The sequence below is a fragment of the Anomaloglossus baeobatrachus genome, chromosome 10 (assembly GCF_048569485.1).
Source record: "Anomaloglossus baeobatrachus isolate aAnoBae1 chromosome 10, aAnoBae1.hap1, whole genome shotgun sequence".
In the NCBI taxonomy this organism is placed as follows: Eukaryota; Metazoa; Chordata; class Amphibia; order Anura; family Aromobatidae; genus Anomaloglossus; species Anomaloglossus baeobatrachus.
The window spans coordinates 67,960,391-67,973,002 of NC_134362.1; positions in this window are offsets into that span (position 1 = coordinate 67,960,391).

A 12,612-nucleotide genomic window follows, 5' to 3' on the forward strand; every position below is an offset into this window, starting at 1 on the left:
GGATCCATACCCGGATGAATTCCCCGAACCAATTTTAAACCAACTTCAAGGACCCACCAATAAAAAACGCCAACCAGCCACTACAACCCAAGAAACAACCCCATACCACCCCTCCCACCAACTTCACATCACTGTCATACCCCAATATATAGGGAGGGTGGGCGGGACTGTCACTTCGGACACAGGAGCGGGAAAGGTGCCGCTCCTCCCCCTTGTCTAACACTTCTATTCAAAACGGGCTCCCTCCCCCTCACCCCACCTATGACACCCTGACCTCCCCACCAATCAGGTGTCATGACGGCCTCCACAAATGCCCCAAAGGGAGGGAGGGCAATGCTCCATCCTCTCTAGATGTTCTGCTTTTTGCTTCCTTTTTATTTGGAGCCCCTGAAGCCACGTCTGAACTTTGTTGAACCTTATATTGGTTTTTGGAGTTGCACCATAACTCCTAAGACCATAAACCTTCTTTAAAAAGTCGATTCAATTATTCATGTTGGAAAAATGTCTTAATGTGTACTTTACTATTGAGGGTAGGAATATAAGAAGTCAACGAGGAGTTTGGCAACCATAAAAATCAGATATTTGGGGACAATTGGTTCCACTGTTATGTTGGATTGTGATGGTCAGAGTCTTCTTCCCTAGTGGAAACTGGGCTGTTTTGTTCTTTATGGACAAAGGTGAGCAGTGTCTGAGGTTTACTGGCAATATCAAAGAAAATTATTTCCTCCATCTACACTGGAGATCAAAATTAGAGAACAATGTATGATCACTTGCTTTTTTCAGAAATAATGTATTCTACATTGATGAACATTTAAAGTTTTATTCGTAAGGGGTGCACCATGCCACTAGAACAGGGTTTTACAAAAGATCCAAAGTTTATCAATATAAAACCTTTATTTTGCCCAAAATGTGAGGATCATAATTAGAGAACAGCAATGACTGAAGCACAGAGAAAGATTATAAGTACATTTTCTGAAGGTAACAACAGTCACCTTTCAGTAGGATGTGTACAGGCCTTTGCTTTTGATGTACCCCAGGGCTTTGGGGTACTCGGTCCCGGGCCTGGTATTTATTGGGACGTATCACAGGGTGGCCGTTGCCCGGTTCCGTGACCCTGGGATTGTACAAAGTAAAAATAAAGTCTTTTTCGTGACGCCACTTGCAGTATGCGGCTATATGGGTAAAGCTGCCGCTGCAAAGTCTCTCACTGCTGGGGCTGGTGATATTGGACAGCTTGGATATTATGGCTCTCCGCAAGTAAATCTAGGCACCAGGGCAGGGTGATGGTGGTTGTAGTATGGTGATGCAGACGTGTAGGAAGAATTCAGACAACACAGTGGCTACTGTTTAACTTGTGCTTTTGTGACGCCCCTGGACTATCAGGTTGTCACAGGGTACTGCACAACCTATCCTCCCGTGCAGTATTCCACCTCCCTTTTGGTTCTGGGTATCTGATGGTGTTTCCTCCAACAACAAATCAAATCCTAGATACACCCTGCAACACATCAACCAGGCACACCAGTGGACGGCTTGAGTGGAATAGAGTCGCCCACCTGGGGGTCAGGGAGGGGAGGTGAGGAGTGTAGTCAGTTGAGTGAGTCGTCAGTCAGGGAGAGGAGTGAAGTGACCCTCAAGCTGTGAGGAGCTCAGAGGAGGTTCGGAGTGGTCACTCCCAAGAAAAGCTGTCTAGGTTGCAGACGGTGGTCTGGACCTTGAGGAGTCGGACCCCCGGTCGCAGGTTATTGTGGCAAGGTGTCTGGACCTGTCGAGGAGGACAGCCGGCAGCCTAGCACTGTCACCGGTCCGGGACCAAAGGCACGACGGGGTACACGGGCCCTAGGACAGGGAGTAGCAACCCGATAATCCATCTGAGGAGAATGGAGCCTTCATGATCCGTTCCCACCCTCTTCAGAATCGGGGCATTAGCACAACGAGGGGGATAGGACTTTCCAATCCAAAACGGTCCAGAAAATCCCAAGCATGAGCCCTGAGAGCAGGCTCCCACACTTAGCCACAGTGGGGAGCGGGGCCCGGCAAGTTTCAGACTACCGGACCACAACATTGAAGTTAAACTTAGTGCCAGGAGGCAGGTCACGGATCACCAGGCAACACTATTGGGGATGGGACCCGGACGAGCTCCCCTCAGTGGCAGCGATACCCAGAGACTTGGTTTACCCGGTTGTCAGTGTCTGATTATAAACTGAGTGAGTACGAGAGTGATTCCTGTCCCCCACGGCACCCCCTCACCGAGTCCCGGGCCATCTGCCCCTACCCGTGGAGGGCTACGACAACTGGCTGCCCCACACCATCACCCCGGGTACTCCCCAAATTACCGAACACCACGTGTGGCGTCATGAACTATATCAATTTCCCCTGTAAATACTCCCCCCCCCCCTTCATTTGAGTTGCCGCACGAACCCAAGTCCGGAGACCCTCGAGCCACAGCAAAGTCGGATCCGAGCAGCTCGGCTGCTTCCACGGGGACGGCACACCTCAAATTCCTGGTGTCACGAAAATAATACGAGCAGGGCCCACTTACCTGGGTGACGTGCGCCTTGAAAGTCCAAACCGCGAGTCAAGAATCCCGTTTCCCGCCATTTCCGCCATCTTTTGGCACCAAAACGCTGTCTTCTTGACCAAAAGCGCGCAAACCCGAAGCCCCGCCCTTCATCCTGAAAGTTTGCCTGGAACCGGAAGTTCCCAGAGGGCCCGAGTGCTACAGTGAGTGCTGGGAAAAAACCGAGGGGTCTTGACGGCATGTAGCAGCGGAAGTGAAGCAGGGGCGCCAGGACTCTGCTATAACCTTCCTGGACACCACAGAGGCAAGATGGCACAGAAGCGCGACTGTTCAGCAGGGGATACTGCTCCCGGAACAGCTGCTTGGAACGAGATGCGGAGGATGGCCGCGGTGGTGCAAGCCCGTGAGATTGGAGTCCCACGCGTGGAGCGGGTAAGCAGCTACCCAACCCCAGTTGACCCGACCTATATTGCTGCAGGGTCTGGTCTGCATCCGGCCGCCGCGAGCACTGAGCCACCGTCACCTCCGCCCTCTACCACGGCTGATCCCGAGGCGCTGCCCACAACACCGACAGTGGATCCCTCAACTCCTGATGGAGATGACCAGGCCGCGACTCCTGATCAGATTGTCCTGGTTACCGTAGAATCGGAACGGGAAGAGATGGAGGAAGAAGATTCAGGTTCCAGTATCCCAGAGGCCGCCTTCGTACCACGTTTGGGAGGAAATGGGTATCGAGTTTCTGTATCATCAAGGTCGGTGCCAGAGTTAGAGATAATGGAGGTAGAAGAAGAGTCCACTTCAGATGAAGAGAACCCGGCCAATACCATTGTGGTGATGCCCATATGTTGACGCTGTGGTTTACCAGGGCACTTTGCAAGAGTGTATCCAGGAAGTTCCTGACATTAAAGGGACCGGAACCTGCAAGTTCTAAAAAGTTTTGTGTGGACTGTCATCTTTGTTAAAGGTTCTCCAGTATTCTATGGAGGAGGCTGTCGGGGATCGGCTGAAGGGTCCCTGATGGAAGGTGACAGGAAATTTATGCTACAAATAGACTGCACCCTCCTTGCTGAACCTTTTTCCACCGTTTGTTACAGGGAAAAGACCATCAGGGTCTCTGACAATGCAATGCTGGTAGATAATACCAGAGGGCCCTGGTGGGTTTTGGTGCAACGGGCAATGGCTACCAGGTTGCTTAGGACTGCCACCAGAGTCGTCTTTTCAACACCCGGGACCTTAACCTGGTTACGGACCCACAAGTAGGAATGCAGCGGGTCAGGTTTTTTGGGTGGCAGGTTGATGGGATCCGGGACGTTGGGACTGGACTGTCGCAGGAAGGGGCTGCAACGGAGCAGGTTGAGCCTCCGCTACTAGCATAACCGGTAGCGTTCCATGGTAAAAGATGAACTCTAAAAGTTAAAGTAACGTTTAAGTAATGGGCCTCCCTAATGTGGGATGAAAAACCTGTAAATAAAATGTTATCTCTTTTTCCTTGCAGTTACAAAAATAAACCTCTGGATGTCCTGTAGCTTGAGGACGAGCTATGTTTAACCAAGGGGGAATGTGACGCCCCTGGACTATCAGGTCGTCACAGGGTACTGCACAACCTATCCTCCCATGCAGTATTCCACCTCCCTCTTGGTTCTGGGTCCCTATCTGATGGTGTTGCCTCCAACAGCAAATCAAATCCTAGATGCACCCTGCACCACACCCGCCAGGCACACCAGTGGACGGCTTGAGTGGAATAGAGTCGCCCACCTGGGGGGTCAGGGAGGGGAGCTGAGGAGTGTAGTAAGTTGAGTGAGTTGTCAGTGAGGGAGAGGAGTGAAGTGACCCTCGAGCTGTGAGGAGCTCAGAGGAGGTTTGGAGTGGTGACTCCCAAGAGAAGTTGTCTTGGTTGCAGATGGTGGTCTGGGCCTAGAGGAGGGTATTGTGGCAAGGTGTCTGGACCTGTCAAGGAGGAAAGCCGGCAGCCTAGCACTGTCACCGGTCCGGGACCAAAGGCACGACGGGGTACACGGGCCCTAGGACAGGGAGTAGCAACCCGATAATCCATCTGAGGAGAATGGAGCCTTCATGATCCGTTCCCACCCTCTTCAGAATCGGGGCATTAGCACAACGAGGGGGATAGGACTTTCCAATCCAAAACGGTCCAGAAAATCCCAAGCGTGAGCCCTGAGAGCAGGCTCCCACACTTAGCCACAGTGGGGAGCGGGGTCCGGCAAATTTCAAACTACCAGACCACCACGTTGAAGTTAAACTTAGTGCCAGGTGGCAGGTCATGGATCAGGCAACACTATTGGGGACGGGACCCAGACGAGCTCCCCTCAGCGGCAGCGGTACCCAGAGACTTGGTTTACCCGGTTGTCAGTGTCTGCTTATGAACTGAGTACGAGAGTGACCCCTGTCCCCCATGGCACCCCCTTACCGAGTCCCAGGGCATCTGCCCCTACCCGTAGAGAGCTACGACACCTGGCTGCCCCACACCATCACCCGGGTACTCCCAACGGCAGCGGCGGTACGCCCCAAATTACCGTACACTACGGGTGGCGTCTCAAACTATATCAATTTCCCCTGTAAATACTCCCCCCCTTCATTTGAGTTGCCGCACGACTCCGGGTCCGGAGACCCTCGAGCCGCAGCGAACCCTGATCCGAGCTGCTCGGCTGCTTCCACGGGGGCAGCACACCTCACTCACTGGTTTGGAATGGCTGCAACCCGGCTAGTGCTGATCTCTACCAATCCGGTATTCCCTTTGTTCCAGTGCTGGTGTACTGACCTGGGGAGCTTTACTTCCATGCACCCGTCTGTAGTTGGTGGGTCCCCACTGCCTGAAGCGTTTTGGGGTCTCCTCCTGTTTTGGCCCATATGGCAGGCAGCTTGAACCTCTCTTGGGTCGGACCTCTGTCCCCATTCCCAGGTTCCCTCTTTGCTGCTGTGCCCTGGACACTAACGTCGGTGAGGTCCTCCTCCTAGGTTTCTGACTAGTGGATTGGATGAGTTCCAACCAATAGATGGCCATCCATCAGTTCTGTCTCTAGCCTGTTACCCAGTTTGGGGAAAAGGGCGTGGATTTGTGTTTTGTGGTGTTTACCGGCACTGGTCTTCCAGGAATCCGGGGTTAGATGTAGTACCCTGTAGCACCTGACACTCAGGGGCGCCACCCTTTGAATGACTTCATCAGATCTGCGGCCACTGGACATCATTAGTCTCTCAGTCTCTCACACTGCTCTGGTGGGATTTTGGACCATTCTTCTTCTAGTCTCTTCCACAGTTTTTTGACTGTTGTGGGTTTCTTGGTCATAATATTGGTGTACCGCCCCACGCTAGGCTACAGCCGAGCCGCTCGGATTCGGGCTCGTTGATGGGCGGCTCGAGTGCCTCCGGACCCGGGGTCACTTCGCTCTGAAAGGGGTGCTGGCGCTTCTGGATGGGGGTAGGTAGGTGCACGGTAAGAGCCGTGTTTGAGTTCGTGACGCCACCCACGGGTTGGGGTGACGTTGGACACCACCGTTGCGATTACTGGGCACACGAGGGAGATGGTAGTGCAGCAAGATGTTAACCCCTCCGTGGGTAGGGATGATGGCCCCGGGACCCGTTGGGGATTGCTGGGCGGTGCGCAGCCGGATGGCACTGTTGTACTCACAGTTATTGACACACACAAGTCTCTGGTAAACCAAGTTGATGGTGGTCGGTGCCCGCAGCCGGCTGCATCTGGTCCCCCACCCGGTTCGGTGGTCTTGGCCTTTCTCCTGCACCGTGTTGTGTACTTGGGCTGCCTGCACTTGCATTGTCAGGAGTCCGCTCCCCGGCTTGGTAGATGTCGGGAGAGCCCTTTTGCCCGCAGACGCTGGCCCGTGGGATCTCTCTGCCTGTGCGGTGGCTTTCTATTCCCCTCTGTGGGCTGTTGTCTTCAGTCGGGACGTGGGTGGGAAAGGACCTATAGTCCAGACCGCAATCAGTTAATTAACTCAGTCCAGTGGATTCTGGACCTCGTTTCAGGGTCTGAGTACCCCCCTTTGTGCTCTTGTGGCGCCGTGCCAGCAGGTGTGTGCAAAGCCGAACATCGCATGACATTTTTTTTTATGGCAAAATGGCTGGTTAAATTCAAAAGGGATTAGATCTTTCAGTTCCGTATTCACATGTGTGCTAGCATAGTAATATTACAGTGCGTCTCATTTGACTCAATAACATTACATTTCTTGGATTCTGGCACATTTTTTAATCCCGAGTAATTTTACGGTGTTCTCACCAGTGGAGTTACAATGCCCGGCAATGTTTTCATTAAAATTATGTCAAAGAGATTTCACAGGTAGTTAGGTTTCTTAGGTTTTTGCATATAAATGTTAAAAATATGTGCCTGTAAAAGACGCAACGATTGATATGTTGCGTCTGTTACATTGCTAAGCTGCATCAGTTACATCCCTTTCTGCAGCACGGCTTAAAGGGAACCTGTCACCACTTCTTCGGCCTATGAGCTGCAGCCACCAGCACCGAGCTCTTATATACAGCTTTCTAACATGCTGTATATAAGAGCCCAGGCCGGGGGTATAGCATAAAAAACACTTTATAATACTTACCTAACGGTCACGCGGTGGGCCTAATGGGCGTCTCCGTTGTCCGGTGCCGAGCCTCCTCTTTCGGCCATCTTTGTTCTCTTTCTGAAGACTGGGTGCATGACGCGTCTACGTCATACACATTCGCCAGTCCTGCGCAGGCGCACTACAATACTTTCATCTGCCCTGCTCAAGACCTGAATGCCGGCTAGTGTGTATGACGTCGGACCCGTCATGCACCGCGGCTAGAGAAGAAGAAGGACAAAGATGGCCGAAAGAGGCGGCGCCGGCACCGGAGAATGGAGACGCCCATTAGGCCCACAGAGCGACCGTTAGGTAAGTATTATAAAGTGTTTTTTATGTTATACCCCCGGCCTGGGCTCTTATATACAGCATGTTAGAATGCTGTATATAAGAGCCCGGTGGTGGTGGCCACAGCTTATAGGCCAAAAAAGTGGTGACAGGTTCCCTTTAAAGTAAACAAAAAATGGTGATGATGACTATGTACAGAAAGCAGACAATTACCGTAGAACTTCTGTGACCGTGTTTCCGAGATCTCAGACTGTGCCGTTGTAACAATAAAAAATAGATAGAAATTGTAACAAACGTAAAAAAGGATAATGAGTACCATGTTAGTACAGACAGATTATGTTTTACCGCATTTGTAGAACACTAGTAATGTCTGCTTCCTGACTCCTGGGTCTTGCGTGAAGAAATATCAAAACCGCTTCTGAGTATAAACCTCACTGCTAAATAATGCACTAATGGAAAAGAAGGAGAGCAAGGTTTGTTCCATTGTTTATAATAAGCCGCAGTTATATATTGATAGTGCTGCAGCCAAAAACACTGTCCAAAACATTTCTTGTATGTTCCTGTCATTGCTCAAGTGAAAATGTAATAACAGGCAAGGGAAGTATTAATGGAAAACAGTCAACCATAGCCCTATTCCTGCAGTTTAAAAGGAATCTGTCACCAGGTTTTTGTTATTTAATCTGAGAGCAGCATCATGTAGGGGCAGAGACCCTGATTCCAGCAATGTATCACTTACTGCGCTTCATGTTGTTTAAAAAAAATATCCATTATTTTAGCCAGAGATTAGGGATGAGCGGACACGTGGAAGTTCGGGTGCACTGGGTTCGGCAGGACTTTAATTAAACGTTCGGTTTCAGATTCAGACTTAACCGTGGATCCCAAATCTTATATAAGTCAATGAGGAACCGAACTTCCGTACTGTAAAATCACTGTAAAATTGTCATAGTAAAGGCTAGGAGGCTGCAAAAGGAAGCAAAATTTGGGCAATTGCCCTACAAACATGTGGCTGTGGAATATAAAAAGAAATGGCATGGGTTTCTGCTTCATTTTGATAATCAGCACTGGCAAAACAAACAGCTGTGGGCTGGTATTATTAGGCTGGGAAGACCCATAGTTATTTGGCCCTTCTCAGCCTAAAAATAGCAGCTCGCAGACACCCCAGAAGTGGCGCATCCATTAGATCATATTTATCCACTGGCCAGATCACGATATTGCCCCCCTTGTCTGCCGCCTTGATTACAACATCATCATAATTCTGAAGCTGTGTGATCGCCGACCTCTGACGCCGAGTTAAGTTATCAAACCTACGTCGGGTTGGTAATTGTTTGAGGTCGTCGGTCACCAGCCTCAAAAAGATGTCAATGGCCGGGCATAAAGACAAGGGGGGAAAGCGCGTAGATCTGGGCAGTAGAAAATCGGGAGATGTACCTGGGGCATGGTTCTGTTCCTCCAAGAGATCCTGGAGGTCTTGAAGAGCGCCCCTCTCGGTCTCGTCCAGGTCGCTGGGTTGTTGTCTCCGTGTATAAAGTTTTTTAAGCAATAGCTTCCGGGCAAACAAGTTCATATCCTTTAGCGCTGAAAAAAGGTTAAAGGAATTAGTTGGGCAAAAATTTAAGCCCATAGAGAGTACGTCAAGTTCAATATCTGACAGGACATGTGAGGATAGATTTATTACCTGCAATTTGTTTTTAAGGTCAACAGGCTGTTTGGTAGTAGTGGAATCCTTTTGACGACTCCTGGTAGTTACTCCAGTGGGATTTCCAGGATTACGTGTCCTGTCAGATGGACCCGACGACATCTCTTCAAAGGAAGATTCAGAAAAGTTGGATGCAGAACGAGATCGGGAGGGGAAGCCCTGTTTAGATGGTTTTCTACCCCTGGAGAAGCGATGGCTCCATCTATAAGCCGTGCCTGTAGAGTAGTCATTAGCGTCACGCTGAAACTTTTTTAACTTAAGCTCACAGACCTCCTTCTCCCATTTCTGAGCATCATTGCCAATATCTGTATTAAATTTGGTAAGAGCATCTGGAGTACAGAGGCTCTGAATAGTTTTTTCGAGACCCTCTAGTTCGGCCTCAATGGAGTCAAGCGTGGAACCATTGTGTTTAGAGAGGAGCTCCATAGATTTAATAGAACAACTTTGCAAGTTATCCTCCCATTCCTTTTTGAAGGCCTCATCAATGACAGGAAATGAGGGGAAAACTTGAACGCGGAGACCGCGTGGGACCCATCCATTATCCATGTATTTAGTCAAAAAAGCCCGGTTCCACCATAACCGTATCCTCCTCCTGTACAGATCCCTGTACCTGTGCATGGTGGATTGTAAAGACGAATTATCTGCAGACGTGACATCACCGAGGACGACTGGACAATTGCTCCCACGCTCCTGGAAGACTTTATCCAATTGATTCAGCCACGCCTGGTCGCGTGAGCGGAAGTTCATGTTGGCCAGTTGGAGTGCTGTGAAAAACACAGAAATGTGATTTAATTAGTAGGATTAGTCACACCTGTTTCTAGAAGCTTCCAGCAGCTTCTGATACTCATTGTATATCTATATAAACCAGCCAGTACTAGCGAGGGGGCTGAGCGAGCGAGGTGCTGAATTCAAGTAAAGTGCTGAATTTAAGATAAGTGCATAGTTTCAACACAATTACATAGTGGTGACAACTGTAATTGTTGAATTTCATTAGGGAATTGTGTGTCTGTTTGTGATTCTGTGAAAAGGGAAAAAAAAAAAAAAAAAGGTTAGTCTTGTGATTTAATTAGTAGGATTAGTCACACCTGTTTCTAGAAGCTTCCAGCAGCTTCTGATACTCATTGTACATCTATATAAACCAGCCAGTACTAGCGAGGGGGCTGAGCGAGCGAGGTGCTGAATTTAAGATAAGTGCATAGTTTCAACACAATTACATAGTTTGACACAAGAACATAGTTTGAATTTATCCTTATACGTTTCCCATTGGGTTTCTTTCGTTTTTTTCTCTTTGTTTTTCTACTTTACTGTTGATCCCCATTTGATAGGTGCTCCATGGACAATGCTACCAGGTGTGTATCTTGTCAGATGTATGCATGCCTTGAGCAGCCGTTCGAGGGTGAATATGTCTGCACTCGATGCAAGCATGTTGCGTATTTGGAAGCCAAGGTAACTGATCTAAATAAGCAGCTTGCAACACTAAGGGGCATTGCAAACCTGGAGAGGAGTTTAGAGCTCACTGAGCTTTCTCTGGCTGGGGCCAGTGATATGGAGGAGGGTGGAAGTGGGGAAGATCAGGACCCAGAGGTAGGTAGCTGGGTAACAGTTAGAAGAAGAGGTAGGGGGAAAAGTGTCAGGGAGCCTAGTCCTGACCTGGCACAACCTAGTAAATATGCCTGTTTGGCTGATATTAGGAATGAAGGGCCTGGACTAGGGTCACTACAGCAGGACGTTGCTCCTAGCAACCAGGAAAACAACTGCTGTAGGAAGGAGGGAACTAGGAGTGCAGCAAAGCCCAGACAGATGTTGGTGGTAGGGGACTCTATAATTAGGCGGACAGACAGGGTCATCTGTCGCCGAGACCGTGAATGCCGAACAGTGTGTTGTCTGCCGGGTGCTCGGGTTCGGCATATTGTGGATCGGATAGACAGATTGCTGGGTGGGGCTGGGGAAAACCCAGCGGTCATGGTGCACATTGGTACTAATGACAAAGTTAGAGGCAGGTGGAAGGTCCTTAAAAATGATTACAGGGAACTAGGAGAGAAGCTGAAGTCCAGGACCTCCAAGGTGGTGTTTTCAGAAATACTACCGGTGCCACGAGCGTCACTAGAAAGACAGCGGGAGCTTAGGGAGATAAATATGTGGCTTAGAAATTGGTGCAGGAAGGAAGGGTTCGGGTTCATGGAGAACTGGGCCGACTTCTCAGTCGGCTACAGGCTCTACGGTAGGGACGGGCTGCACCTCAATGGGGAAGGTGCAGCTGTGCTGGGGGAGAAAATGGTCAGACGGATGGAGGAGCTTTTAAACTAGGATCGGGGGGGAGGGAGGGTAGTGGAGCAAATAAGGGGATAGATAGAGCAGATAGAGACAGGGAGACGGTAGGGGTCAATGAAGGATTAGGGGGGGATGGGACATACAAGGAACGTAGGGAGGCTAGGAGTAATAAAGGTGTTAATAGGATTAAATGTCTACTGGCAAATGCAAGAAGTCTTGCAAACAAAATGAATGAATTGGAGACTCTTATGTCAACCATGAATTATGATGTGGTGGGCATTACGGAAACCTGGCTGGATGAAAGCCATGACTGGGTGACAAACATACAGGGTTATAGTACATTTAGGAAGGACAGGAAAGGCCAAAAAGGTGGTGGGGTGTGTATATTTATCAAATCTAACCTAAAACCTGTGTTGTATGATGACATTGAGGGGAACAGCAACAATGTAGAGTCAGTATGGGTAAATGTACATGGGGAGGGGAATAATGGAAAAATGCTAATTGGAGTTTGCTATAAGCCTCCTAACATACCTGAACAAATAGAGGGTGAAATGCTGGAACAAATTGAAAAGGCAGCTAATAATAATAATCGGGTTCTTATTATGGGGGATTTCAACTATCCAGACATACAGTGGGACATAGAATCTTCTGGTTCTGCTAAAAGCTGTAAGTTCTTATCTACCATTCAGGACCATTTCCTCTCTCAGATGGTAGATGAACCGACCAGGGGAGATAATTTGCTAGATCTGGTCCTGTCAAATAGACCGGATACAATTTCAAATCTACAGGTCCGGGAGCACTTGGGCACCAGCGATCATAATATGGTAAGCTTCGACATAATATTCAATAGAACATTTCAAAGGGGGAGTGCTAAAACCTGGAATTTTAGGAAAGCTGATTTCAACAAATTAAGGGAAGAGCTTAAATGTGTAGATTGGGACAGAGTCATGGTAACTGGGGATACCGAACATAAATGGGGTAAGTTTAAGGATATACTGCTAGAGTCCTGTAAAAAACTTATACCCTCTGGTAATAAAATGTCCAGGAATAAAAAGAAACCACTATGGATAAATAAGACTGTACAAAGTATAATAAAACAAAAACAAAGGGCGTTTAACATCTTAAAGGCTGAGAATACAGAAATAGCATTGCAGGAGTATAAAGATATCAATAGGCAATGCAAAAAAGAAATCAAACAAGCAAAACTAGCTACTGAAACAAAAATCGCCAATGACATTAAAATAAATCCCAAAATCTTTTAT